This window comes from Pseudopodoces humilis, chromosome 2 (genome assembly GCF_049639895.1).
Source record: "Pseudopodoces humilis isolate 2021_Gansu_Grassland_sample_001 chromosome 2, ASM4963989v1, whole genome shotgun sequence".
Taxonomy (NCBI): domain Eukaryota; kingdom Metazoa; phylum Chordata; class Aves; order Passeriformes; family Paridae; genus Pseudopodoces; species Pseudopodoces humilis.
The window spans coordinates 61,750,012-61,764,641 of NC_142201.1; positions in this window are offsets into that span (position 1 = coordinate 61,750,012).

Consider the following 14,630-nt stretch of genomic DNA (forward strand, 5'->3'; position numbering starts at 1 on the left):
GCTTAACCTCTTTTTTTCATTGCTACAATTACCTCTCTTATTCTTTCTTGTCTTCTTCCTTTTTGAAAATAATAAAAAAAAGCTCTTAAGTCCCTTTTCCTAGTTTCTTCATCCTCTCATATTTTCTCACCTGTGTCTTCTGTCTCCTTTTGTGCTGTAAACCTTTTTTAATTTCACCTGGTTTCTCACCACTCAATACTCCAGGTTGTTTCTCTGCTATAGTTTCCCAGTTCATTTTCCATGGCACTCTCTCTGTTGCTAAATAAATGGCCTTTTCCCCTGCTGTTGGTGTTGGCCATATTACATTATTCTTTTGCCACCAAAATACTCCCAGATTATGAGTGAAGTTGCTAAAACACTCCAGAAGTTTTTCCCCTTCAGGGAAATCCACTGTGTCTCCACTCCAACTTTATTTCTCTTCTACCTACACTGGTCTCGTCAGATAACCAAATGGTATCTGCATCTGTCTCCTTCATTTAGAAGCTGCTCTCACATGTTTTGAGGGGAAACCTATTAAAAAAATTTAATATTAAATAAAGCCTTCCCAAAGACTCCTGAGCAAACCACACAGTAAACCCCTCCCAAAAATACAGGAACAGTATCTTTAGGAGCATTTTGCCCAGACAAAAGACACAAATATCCATCTCTCTGTTTTCCTGCAAGACAAGCCAAACATGGCACTTCTGCACTCGTTGCTTTGAGGTAAGGACTCATATCATCCTCTCTGTGTAAATCACATCTCAAATATTTTTTGAAGTCAGTTAAGTATACTTTCAGAAAAGCATCTCAGAAAATGAAAATAAAGAAAAAAAATATTTAAAAACTATGCTTTGCTTCCCATCCAAAGTTAAATTTTGGATTTTCTGAAACTACGAACAGGTGACAAGAAACACAGAATATTGAGAGTGCAATAGTTTTCTGCAAACCTCTCACACCCACATACTCTCCCTTTTCTGTGTCTGGCTGAGTCATACAAGTCAACTTCAGGAAAAAAGATCACTTTAAGAAAGCATACCCCCTCAGCAAGTAATCTCCCCTGGATATGGGGAAGGTGCTTCCTTGATCTGATCTTGCTAGGACAGCCAGAACAGCACTTACAAGTACAAATGCAATATTAGGGAAAGAAAGCCTTGCTCAGTAGCTGATCCCTTTTCCTCAATGGTTTTTGTTTTAGGATGGCAGTCAGGGTTCAGTGGTGGCAGTAGGATTAGAAGGTGAGCTGCGTAAAAGTTATGGGGAGTTTGTAGACCATCTGCTGTGTACAGTTTCATGACAGCTGTCTTATTCCTCCTGGCAAGCTCTGACAGAAGTGTGAATATTTAAGTTGCTGGATAACTCCATTAAAACTCCTTTTGCTCTCTTCAGGAATAAAACATCACTTTGAACCTGATGAGACACTTTCTATTAGCTCCTACCCAACAATTTTCCATAAAAATATGGGGGCAATATAACTGCATAATGGGGGCATAGGCACAAAGGATTCTGGAGGATCACCAAACCAACCCTGAGAACACCAGATCCGGAGCCAGGAACAGGCTCATATCCAGACCTCAGGCAAGGATTCTTACCACCATGCACAGCCCAGACATGCCCTCAGATGTACACCTTGGCAAGCTCTCTTTCTCTGAGTGAAGAAGTCTGATAAATCCATTTGTGTGATGCCTGATCTTAAGGAAAAAAAGGCTGCATCCAGTAATAGCTAATAATCAGTTACTCAGACCACTATTTAATTCTATTGTGAGAGATCCAGGGGAAACTCTCAGTAAAAGCAGGCTTAAATAATCATTAAAGTCTCTTCAAAAACTCTTTTCTTTAACAACCAAAATTAAATTTGTGACGTATAGAAGACAGGTTTTCTTTTTCTTTTGCAGAAAAACAGTTTTCAATTAAGAGAGAGTATCACTGTCATATGGATTTGGACATGAAAACGACAAATTGCTTTCCACATTCATTTCTTAGTAACACCTTCCTTTCACCTCTGTGTTTCCCTGCAATAATGGAGATAATTGAATTTCTTCTTGCAAGTGGGGTAAACTGAAATTGTGGACCTGAGCATCTTTTCCCTACACATCCCAAAGTGCTCACAGAGAGCACTAGTCAGGAGGGCTAGGGCAGGATGAATGTATATCTTGCTGCATTGCACAGCAATGGGTGAAATACCAAATCCAATGGATTCAGTATTGCACAGTTTGGTGGCACCAAGGTATGATCTCCAATTTCCTGCTCTAAACTTGATGAGTCCCCATCAACATCACCATCAGCAAGTATTAACTGGCCAGCACATCTCACAGGAAAATTCATAAGGACAAACCCATTACTATGTCACCATTCATGTCTTACCAATTGTCAGTACCAGATTTGGGTGCCTGAATTAGAAAATCACCCTTCCTACCTCCCTTGGCAGCCAAGTGGAAAGGGGGAGGTCACTGCCAAGGAAAACTCAGAGTGGGCACTGATGCTCAGGTGTATTCTCATCCATTACTTGTGTAGGAAGATGAAGCTTTTGTCCGGATGTCCCCACTCAGGTTTTGGACCTTTCTTGCCCCTGCTCCCAGTCTGTTTTTTGAAGTCCCTGCAACACCAATAACCTGACAACCTGCCTGCTCTAAACCACCAGCAGTGAAAAATTATTTTAAAGAGGAAACAAAATTTTTCAGTTCAGATCCAAACTGCTGTTCTGGAAACTGACGTTTCCATTCATGTCTTTAGCAGCTCTCTTGCAGACCAGCAAAGTAAAAATTCTGAAAAATCCCCAAACCTTTCTCTGTGGAGTAAAGAGAGCCTTGACCATGTTCTATGCTCTCAATGTGGTGCAGCAGAGCTTAGATTGGACTCTTGCATTCCTCATAACTTGTGTCTCATTTATACACAGAATTGATTGCTTTAATTAAGTATTCAAATAGAACAAGGAAAAGACAAATTAGAAAAAACAGAGGTTATATTAAAATCATGTATGACTTAGCTAGTGGACAAATGTATTTGATTAACCAATTGCTAAATCTTAAGAACACCATTTGCCTGTTAATTGCTATATTTTAACCAAATTATCAAGTAGATTTATCACAGAGAGAGCCTGGACTATGAAGTCAACATGGGAGACTATGAGCAGAAGCATTGCTTGAAAAAGCACAGAAGAAGCATCAAAATTTTGCACTTTTTTTTTTTTTTTCCTGCTGAGAGAAATGTTCCTTTGTAAAAGCTATAAGGAAGGAAAAAAAATCACTGACACATTTGAAAATTCTTGGGCACCAAATCCACTATTTCACCTATGATTCTGTCAGACAAAAAAAAACAAAAAAAAAAAAAAACAAACCCCACACCCAAATAAAAAGCACACCAAAAAAACTAGAAAAAAATGTATAATTACATTTGCTGTAAAAGAACTGGACAGTAGCTATTTTGAAAATAGTTCTCCATTTAGAAGACAGTGTTCTACAAAGGTTGAGTATTATTTTCTTGATGTTTTCCTTAGAGGACAATTGGAGAAAACAATGATTTACGTGAAGTAGGAATAATAAAATGTTGTGGAATTCAGGTTGGAATTCAAAGCAAAACAAGCAAAAAAAAATCAGAATGATTTTACCAACATCAGGTAATAGAAATCAAAGGAACTCAATGAAAGCTAAGATGAGGAAACACATTAAAACACTCTGTGTGGATCTTCCAGCAAACATGATGAAGGAAACAAAATTTCAAATGCAACTTAATTTGCTGCAACTGAGCATATCAATACATGAGTGACTACAAGAGAAGAGAACATTTTCCTTTTAATTATAGGGTCATCACAAACAGCTTTGGATTTCATTAAATCTCTAGAAGAAGATACTCTTGGCAAGTTTTCATTAAATAGCACTCTGCAAATAAGTATCCTTATTCTTATGCACCGTGACTGCTTGCAATTTTTTAAGAATGACTAAACCCAGGGTAAGAGTTTTTACATATGCAAATCTCAAAGTCCAGGAGATCACACAACAGCACTGATATAAGAAAAGAAGAGGCAGCTGGGATGAAAAACACTACTTCCAACCAGTGTAATACAGCATCATTTACAAATATTCTGGGTGTAGAATGAGCTCTCCAACAGAGAACACCAGTGGTGAAAATCTTGGGGTGAAGGAGGAATCCATGAACCCAGGAAATGCAGTCCCATCAAGTGAATAGCACCTATTCCCAGCAAGTAGGATGTCTGGACATTGCACCCCAGTCTCTTCTGCAAGCTGCACAGAAGTTGTAGGTAGGCACTGCAGCTCTGGGGTGTTTTGAGGTACGCTTGGAACCAGGCAGGGATTGGCTTCAGAACCAGGGAACGCAAGAAACTCACAGGCAGAGAGAGCAACCCATCCACCCCTTTAATGTGTCTGCTTTCAGTGCAGATGAAATGCACCCAAGAAGTGCCCATTCCTCTCCACAACTGTAAGGAAACTAAGAGTGCCTGGCTGGTGCACAGAACATTCACAGCATTGCCACAGGAACCCGTATCAAATGTCCATGGAGACATGACCTTCACAGACATCAACTGTTCCAATTCATGGTTCAAAGGGACTGCACGCTGTCTGTCAGATGAAGGAGCTAAGTTAGCTTTTATAGAGGTTTTTGGGCAGAGAATCTACAAGAAACAGAACTTTCTCAGGAAGAGTGGGAGGATAAGTGTACATTTAAATAGTAACAAATGAGGAAATGAGTCTCATATGTCATGTTAACTGTGAACTCAGCCATTGAAGAATTCTAAAAAAAGTCACTTCTCTTCCTAACAATGAAAATAGTCTCAAAAATGCTTTGAAATTACTAATCCAGATATAACAAACATAAGTATGGAGCTGGCTTATGAACTCAATTGAATTGATTAGAACTTAAAAAATGGAGCAGAGCTTTTATGTGTCTTCTTACAGAACTCTAGCACAAAATAAAATAATTGTTATAATTTATATTTTTAAAGGGAAAAATATAGAAGAAAAAACAAAGCATATATAGAAATATAAATATAGAAATGTTATGTACAGATATATTACATCATCTCAGAGTATTGTCTGAGGGTGACAGAATGCACTCATACATAACATGTTTCAGAACCTTCCATGACAAATTACTTCAATAAATTGGCTTCAAAGTGAAGGAAATATTACAGCTGAACAATGATAGAGTGGAGATGGAAATCATCACCATATAAACAGAAATTAGGCTACAAGTCAAATAACTTAGCCCATTCATTCTTATATATATGTATATACATACATACATACATATATATATATATATAATATATATATATGGAATATCAAATAAATGAAACTTACTAATCTGAAGTAGTCCTAAGGAGATATCAGAGGTAAAGGATGAAAACTCCTGCTCCTGGGAGCTGCAAATTAGAAGCATCTCTACTCATAGGTTATTGCTGGAGCATTGAACACTCCCAACAGGGAATGAAAATTGTTGTTACAGTAATGACCTTGCTCAACATTTTTTGGAGAAGTTTTAGTTCACATTGAAGAGACATTGCTTCAAAATGTGTACAACCCCAGTGCATACAAATCAGGTAAGCACACTTCTCTGACTATGGTAAAAAGCAACTTTATGCAACATATCAAGTGATGAAGTACTGTAAATGCACCTACACATATGAAATCGTGACATAGCCAGATCCTGAAAAAAAAAAAATCAGTAAGATAGCAGCATGGATATAAGACAATATTAAGAATGCAAAGAAATCCACATGGTACTGCCAGGAGAATCTAGCTGAAATGCTCAATCAAAGGGTCCAAAGACCAGGGGTGGGTTCCACAGCATACTGACGGGAAAGGACCACAGGGCTCTGCTGCACCCAGGCCAGAAGACAGCTCACACACTGTGAAGGTCTCATGTTTCAGTGCCCAAGACCAGGAGGTCTGTGCAATGTCCTCTGCAGCCACTATAAGGCCTCTTGGCACAGCCATGCAAACAAGAGCCAGATCCTTTGATTTCAAAACTGGCGTCTTTCAAACATAAGAAAGACCCTCTGTGGGAAGGACTATGTCTGTGATTGCTGTACTGTAGTAAACACAAGCCATTTTGAGCTATTGACTGCATAAACCCATAGGAATACATCTGTATTTTTGAAGAAATGCTACTTCTTTGAGTAACATAATGGCTTGGAAAAGTTCATTTTAGTTTTCCATGCACAAAATAAGTTCACTTTTAAGAGATCAATTTAAGTAAAAGAGTAAAAAATAATAAATACTCCTGTAATTTAACTGCAGGGTGATAGCTACAACCCTGTAATTAATCTACCTAATAAAATAAGAGATATACAGTTTCACCACTCAGAGATACAGCTTTATTGGTGTACCAAAGCTTTTTTCTACACACCTCAGCTTCCATGACTCAAGCTTTGGCATACAGCCCAAAATGTGCCATTGCCAACACAGTGATGGAGAGATCACAGATCATACAGATCACCTGGTGTAGAGGATCAAGGAAAAGAGGATGCTTACCTTGTGAACAAGATTCTTCTTTACAAGTATTTCAGGGAAGGTGTCAAACATAGCTTTCATACTTACCCCTCAAAGCAGATCAGGAATCAGTGTCTCTGGAAGACCACACTTACTTAATATTTTACCTCTTAGAAAACTGGCTGAAACAATTTTCAGTTGATTGAAGTAATTTTGTAGAAAATGGCAGCAGATTTTCTCATACTCCAAGGATTAATTTCATTTTTCTGCTTTCTGCATTGATGACTGCTCAATGACCCATTACCTTGCTGTTGTCCATTCTGACAATGTCCCGTCCACTTTCTATCTCCTCAAGTCAGGACAGACAATAAGGTGCATCAGTAATGCCTTTAACAGGTAGTTTGCTCTCTCATGGTAAGTACCAGAGCAAAAAATGTAGGAGTATTGAATTGCTTTCACATGTACAAATTCACTGGGACTAAACTAGGGACCACTGCTTCAATCTAACTTTTGTTACTTGGGGTGAGTGGAATTTAGACTACAGTATTTTAGGCAAAATAAACTATCAGGAAACTGTCTCTACACACATAATCCTAACTAAACAAGTTAGTAGGTATGTATTCAGATCAGCAAGGAAACTATTTCCTGTTATTTCTTATCCTTGTGTATGACTAAATAAAAACATGAGTTTTAGGACACTAGGGTCTAAGACATCTGAGAAGGGTATTTAAATTTAGAAGAGAGCAGACTAGTAGTTGCCAAACGGGGGTTCATCTAGAGAAACACTGACACTGATGACATTTGGATTGAGATGGAAAGCTTAAAAGTTGTGTAATGGACAACTCTTCCTAGTGTACCTCCAGAGGAAGTGTCTCCCTGACCCTAAATAGGAAGTGTCTGACTTTCATCCTGGAACATTAAGTTTTATAACTTTTTGCATGTAATTTTCTATTTAAGGCAGCAGCAGAAATTCTTATTCAACGTCTGCTAAAACACATGCTTGAGTAATGAGTTCTGAAAGTCAGTGCTTTTTGAAGAGATTTCATTTCATCAGTTTGAGCGGTATTGCCATTTTAACCTCTTTGAGCTCATTCTTTTGCAGAACCTAAGGAAAATTTTGCTTATACCTACTGTATCATCCCTTGTTTGTTCCTGCACAGCATCTAATAGCCTGACCTTTCTGTCTCTGCCTCACACAGCAGCCTATTTTTGTTCCTTCCTCTAAACGTTTTCCTGCTGTATTCTTATTGCAGAGAGGATCTGACTTTAACACGGTGACTCCAGATACACCACTTTCCAACAAGATTTTCTAAAATGCTACTGGCTGGACATAGTATTGCTTTCCACTAACATGAGATGTCTTGGAAGACTATATACAGGCAACAAAATTTCCTGGAAAAGTCAAAAAGAGGTCCAAGAGATGTGTGCAAGACTGTAAGACAGGTTCTCTGCCTAACAGCCTACAAGTCTAGTCTTGCAGCTATTCAGGGGTTGCTCTCATGGTATGCACAAATCTATTCCAAGAAAGACACTGACAGATTCTGCAAAAATGTAGTATCTTAATATGGTCCACATTAGCCTTTAGTATTTCCCAAATAGTCCCACATCTTTTTGACATATCTTGCATCAAATACCCTCACAGTATGAAATGTTAAAACACCTAATACTAGGATAAACATAAAATCTTCAGCTTCTGCACATCAAAATTCTTTATTGGGAATATGGAACTTCTTCCTCCACTGAAATCAAATTACTTTAGCAAGACTCACAGCCCTGAGCACAGGACCTAAATGTCCAACATCCTATGAATTGTAAGAGGTTGTGAGGCTAGAGGAGTCTTATTGCTTCTCATATTAATCCTTGAAGAAATAAGATGCCATCACTGAAAATATAAATATGCCCTAAACAATTGGAACAGGATTTTAGATAGGCAAAATAATCTTATACTGTGAGCACAGACAGATCTGTCTAGGCTGATTTCCCTATCTTGCAGCCAAACTGGTCTCCCTGTAGCAGTCAGTCATACCTTTTAGTGGACTCTCTGTCCAGACATACAAAAATATTCAGAGGAGGGGCTGTGTAAAAGTCCATGCTCTGTTAGGCAAAACCTGTTGGAACTCTGTCACCAGATAAAGAGAATTCTCTTTCAAGAACCTTGGGTTGTAGTGGTTAATGAACGTGCCATTGTGCCAGCAGCAGAAATAAATTAAAGACAATAATCTTAAGCTGAGGAGTTAAACTAGTGAAAGTGCCAGAGGAGCTGAATCCCTACAGATATACACAAAAGGCAACAACAACAACAACAACAAAAATTAAAAAAATATATTATTATTATTATTATATTGCATCACTCTATATCTTCTGTCACTAAGTGCCAGTGGAAAGGAAGATTGTGCAAGAGACTTTTATGTCTGACACCAGAGAATTTGGGCAGTTGCTCTCTACTCATTTTCAGCTGAAGTCAGAGGGAAGTCAAAAACATGGAAAAAAAAATTGTGGGCAGCACAACACTGAAAATAAAATAGAAGACTAGTATTGAAATCAAAGGTATTAAAATTTTACCAAATTGAAAGGATCTGTGACTGGTCTAAGAGTGCAGATCCAGTATCCTGGATGAAAACAGGAAAAAGAGTTAACCAAGGCTTCAATGATAGGCCACACTGTGATTAGAATCTAAAATGGGGAAAAATCATATAATTTTCATGCTTTTTACCAAGAAACCCAAAATTAACATTTCCCCAGACATCTCAAATTTTGCATGAAACAAATTGCTCACTTCAGAATAAATGTTACTGTGTAAGGACCATGCTTGAATGTCCTCAGCAACATGAAACCTCAAAACACTACATGAAAAAAGGTCTGAAGCAAACTTTTTTCCTTTGAAAAAAGAAAGTGACATTCATGATTCATTCACTTCAGTTACTGGTATGAAGAACAGACTTACCCAAATTTAAAAACTGATGAAAGACAGAGGAGAGAGGGAGAATTAATTAAGAGATATTATAATAATGGTGAAGCTCCTATATTTTTTAAATTCCTTTGTCTATATTTTAATAAATGGTAAGAATACTGAAGCACTTACAACAGCGAGAAAATATTTGTGAAGAAAATATGTACAAGATGGCTGCTGTTTCTCATGGACCTGATGCCTCTTTCTCAGACAAAAGCTTCAAATCACAGCTTTTCCCACAGAGGACTTCACTGTATCTTGGGTTTTGTCTTTCTGGGGGAGAATCTGATCTGCAAACATGTACAGGTATTCTTTGCACAATGGAGACAGTGGTGGAACTTCCCAGCATAACACAGAGCTTAAAAGTTGTCTACTGAGGCAAGAGAGTTATGTTATGTAGATTGTATCCCTGGACTCTTCTCACTTGTCAGGGCCTTTGGAGCAGTGCTCATCTACCCTGGAATAAATGAGGAGTGATTCCTACAAGATCAAACACAAGGAAGAAGAAATACAGGGTTTTTTTACACCACACAGGTTTTTTTACACCATCAGTGAAATTTCAAGCTGTGTAACCCTTGTTTCCAAAGACACATCCAAGAATTCTAGGGCTGTTATAATTTTAAAAATTAGCATAGAAGAAATCTGCTTGAGTTACCATCACTGAACATATCCCTTGCTTGGATTCAAAGAACAACGTAGCGAAAAAATATCAAATAGAAGCTCGGAAGTTTGTTTCTATAATTTTTTGTTTATTATTCTTAATAATTTATTAGGAACCACTTGTCAGTTGTCTATTTGTAAGAACATGCAAAAATAAACAGAAACTGCACACTCCTACAGTGGAGACTCAGTGGAGTCTTTTAGTTTGCACAGAAGTGTCTGCAGTAGCCTTCCAAATCAGACACAGACAAGGTTTAACTACCTACTGTCTCTGCTTGAAGTGCATGGGAAGATTACAGGTTGCTTGGGAGAAAATTAAAGCAGAATAAAATAGTTTACAGAGATAAAACAAAATCAGCTGGAGCAAAGAGATGCTTCAAGGTAAACAGAAGGATTTCACTTTGTTAAGCAATTTTTCCTGGCAAGAGTCTAAGACCATAATGGGTACTTTTATTTTCTGCTCATGCTTCACATACACACATAATGTTCATCACCAGCTACAGCAACATACAGAGCTGGACAAAACCTTGGCTGGGGCCTTTCATTTCAAAGGATAGCTTTTCCTTACAGATGAACACAGCGTAATTAAATTTCTTGATAGCCCACTTTTTGTTACAATCATTTTGCACATAAAATAATATAAAAGCAGATGTAGAAGAAACGACATAGTAGATCAGACTAAAGAGCAGTTCTTTGTAAAAGCCTGGCTGCAGCCCTGCCTCCAGCAATGGCTGACAGCAATGCAGTGGGCAGCTGCACAGAAATGCTTACCAATATTTTCCCATTTTTTAGGAATTTGTATCTTAAGGACTCCTAAGCCAGGCGTGGTGTCTCTTTTTAATAGCCCTTCATGGCAAAGTTATTCCCCTTTTTCATCCTGCCATGCCAAAAACTTTCCTGCAGCCAATGCAGTTGCATTACCCAAGTGACCAGCTAAATATTTCAGTTTGCTGAGAAGCTGTGTGTACATTAACCAGTACCATTCTTCCCAAATGAACAGAGACCACATAAAAGCAAGACATGTTTTTTTCTGGGGGCTAAAACAAATTCACTCACAACACATGATGGTTAAAAAGGAGGAAACTACAATTCCAGTAACAATATAGACAGTTTCTACTGCTTGTAACACTGAGCTGCCTTAGCTATTTCCTGTCACAGGAACCAATAGCCAGTTGCTTGACACTGCTAACATCTGTGAGGCAACTCATCAACTATGACTTGAGCTTTTCACTGCACAGAACTTCAGAAGACAAGACTGTTCTTTGTACTCATCCGGGTTTAAAGATTTTTCAATGGCTTCATTATTCTGAAGCTAGTGAAGTGTACTTGATTTCCACTGTCATGGAGTTTTTAGGTGTGAACAGCATTTGTCTAAACACACAGATTATTATTTTACATCATCTGGATCCTTCATTTGGAAAATACTTGAAATAAATATGAGAGGGACCTCCAAGCCACCATGAAGCAGTTAAATTCTTCTGGACAACCACAAAGAATGTTGGCGACATGCTAAATATTCAGACTTCTTGCAAAAAACCCAACCAAACTAAAAACCAAACCAGGAAAATCTGAATGAAGAGACTAATTAGTATTCCCTGAGCACATTGAACTCAGGCTGTTATCTTGCCAGACAAGGACTTGCACTGCAAGGTCTTTTATTGAACAAGCTTGAAATACACTCTTATGTGAAGAGGTTGATGAAAACTTTCTTCAAACTCTTTGTTTTCAAGCATAACATGAGCCTGGTGTTTCAAAGGGCTGGGAAAAAAAGAGTCACAGCACAACCCCCAAATCCAGCATTTCAGGATGAGATAATGGAAATCCTGTCCTTCTTAGAGCTCCTCAATATAGGGGCATAGCTGCTCAAATAGAACAGGTAACTTCTACTCTACTTGACTATGTCAAAAAGTCCTAAGCACAATCAGTCCCTCCTAAACTCTGCCAGATATAACTTTTCACCAAAAGAAGGAAATTCACAATTGACTCTCAGTGGTCCATCAGATGAAAGCTACTATTTATCCCAAGAGCAATCTCCTGAAAAGATCTAAACTTGCACAAGAAATTCCTGAATATTCAAGAAGAGGTCCTAAATAAATGTAGTTCTGTAATCTAACCACTTAAATTCTGCACTTGAGTTTTCTTTGTTTCCACACAATGGAACTTTTAATTTCTAACTTTTCACCACAGTTTGAAAAGGAAGGCTACAAAATTATTTCCAACCAATGGCAAGCAGAAGCACAAACTCAAAGTATGCTTCTGGTAAACAATTTGATTACAACCAGGGCTAGCTGATTATTCAGCTTTATTTATCACAAGCCAACTGTTGACTAGGAGATCACTAAAGTCAGTTCAGAAATTCCTCTGTTCATAAAGCCAAAACAAACATCAGTGTTTTCTAAAACTGAAGAGGACAATAAATATTGCTTTGTTGGTGTCTACAACCACTGTTTTAGATATCACTTCAAGGCAAAAAATAATATGAAAACATAGCTTTAATTCATGATGGGAAAATCACAGTTCAACTAAGTGGCAGATTTCAACAAAGAAAGATTTGCAAGGTACAAAATGATCAGTCGTAAGAATGCCAAGGTGAACGTAACTGTGAGGCATTTTTCACTGTTTGCATTTTAGTTTTTTGACTTGAGTTTGAAAAGTAATATTATAACAAGTTGGTTTGCACCATATATTTTTTCCATTTTAATAAAGCAAAATAAATTAATTTGAGTTCTAAACCATGTATTTCATCTTTGTATGTATTTTGCTTTCCTGTTGACAAATGAACATATCAGAAAAACCACATGCCGCTCAATTAGGTTGCTTTGTCATATGTGCTCCAGTGAAAGTTTTTGAAGTCTAAATAATGGACAACGATTAAAAAAACTTGACTCATTATTTTTTTAAAGAGTTTGGTTTGGTTTAGTGCTCCAACATCTTAATTGCACTTTTCCATACCTGTTCTTGTTATCCAACACCAGTTCCAAAAGTAATCCTATTGAAATCAAGGGAATTTCTGCCAGAAAATTAAATTAATCAGTAGGAGGGAAATGGCAGATTCCAGCTAACCTCTGAATTTAAGAAATTGCAATTTCCCTCAAATACCTGATTCTGTGTTGGAGTTACTTCTGTGACACAGAGTTGAATGGTTGAATTTTGTTGCCTCTGATGGAATAAGTATTTTTATCCATTTAATCCTCCCTTTCTTTTTGGTACCATCATTTTAAAGTTTCAGCTGGTTCAATCCTGTTATAGAATTACTTAGCTTGTCACCCATGTCCTGAAAAGCAGGTGTAGAAGACAATGAGTTGTGGATTTGTGTCCATCAGCATTTTAAAATATAAAATATACCATACAATACTTACTTTATAACAAGTGTCAAAAACAGTTATAGACATGATAAACATTTTATTATGTGCCATTACTCAATGTGTTTTGAGTTCTACTAATTCACCAAACTGTGTAAAAACACAGCTGATCATATCAATTAAATCTGAGGTTCCCTTTTCCCCACACATATTTTACCATTGAAGTGAATCATGCCTAGCATTAAACTGCTGTCAGCAAACTTTTATTTTGATAAAACATTCTGATATTAAAGTTGAATTTTTTACAGTTCAAAACCTTTCATACAACTCAGAAACCAGCAAATAGTTTATACTGATTGTCAGCCTCTTTGAAAGCAATCTGAACAAATAAAAGAATGTTCTACAGTTCAGGTGAAGACACAGTATGCCCGATGACACAGAGGAATCAGTAACTCAAATTTGTGATAATAAAATTTTCTGCAATTTTTTTTTTGCCAAGACATCAAAATTCAACCTCATTCACTTTGCTGTTACCTATGGCAAGTTTACTTTAAGGGAGTTATAGTCATACATTAGTTTCTTGTTTTAGAAAATAAGCACCAGCTGTACTACTTTAATTGTTGTCTGGTAGAACGCAGCAGTGCTACTGAATTCACAGCTCTCATAGCCCACAGTCCATCCAAACTGCTCTCCTTTTGGCCTGTGAGACCAGGGTAAATGTTCTCACTAGTGTTTTCAGATGAAGTTTAGATGACAGAGCTGTTTGTAAAGACACTGTAAAGTCTGACTGCAGGTCTGCTGATCTACATTTGGCTACCATGCCCTTACAAGCTCAGGAAGCTGTGACAGCAGCAGAGCTGCCACTGCTGAGAGAGGTCACCATTCTCCCTCCTGGCAGAGGTGCTACAGGTAATTATAAATTCAGCTGAAGTGTGAAAATGGTTCATTCACTATCGAGGCCCATGCTGTGTATGAGAAACTTGCTGAACTTAAGCCACATTAACTTTAGAACTGGAGGTTTTTCCCATTACCTCTTTATTCCATGAATACTTCACGGAATAATTTGGTTTTGAAGGGATCTTTGAAGTTCTAGTCCACTCCCTTTCAATGAGCAGGGACATCTTCAACTAGATCAGGCTGATTAGAGTTCCATCCAACCTAAACTTAAATGTTTCCAGGAATGGGGCACCTTGGAAGGATGGAATGAACTGGAGGATTGGATCAAGTGATGTAGGCTTCAAAACTATCATGAGTTGCTCAGTTCAGGTCCCAGCACCAGATTGCTACATGTTT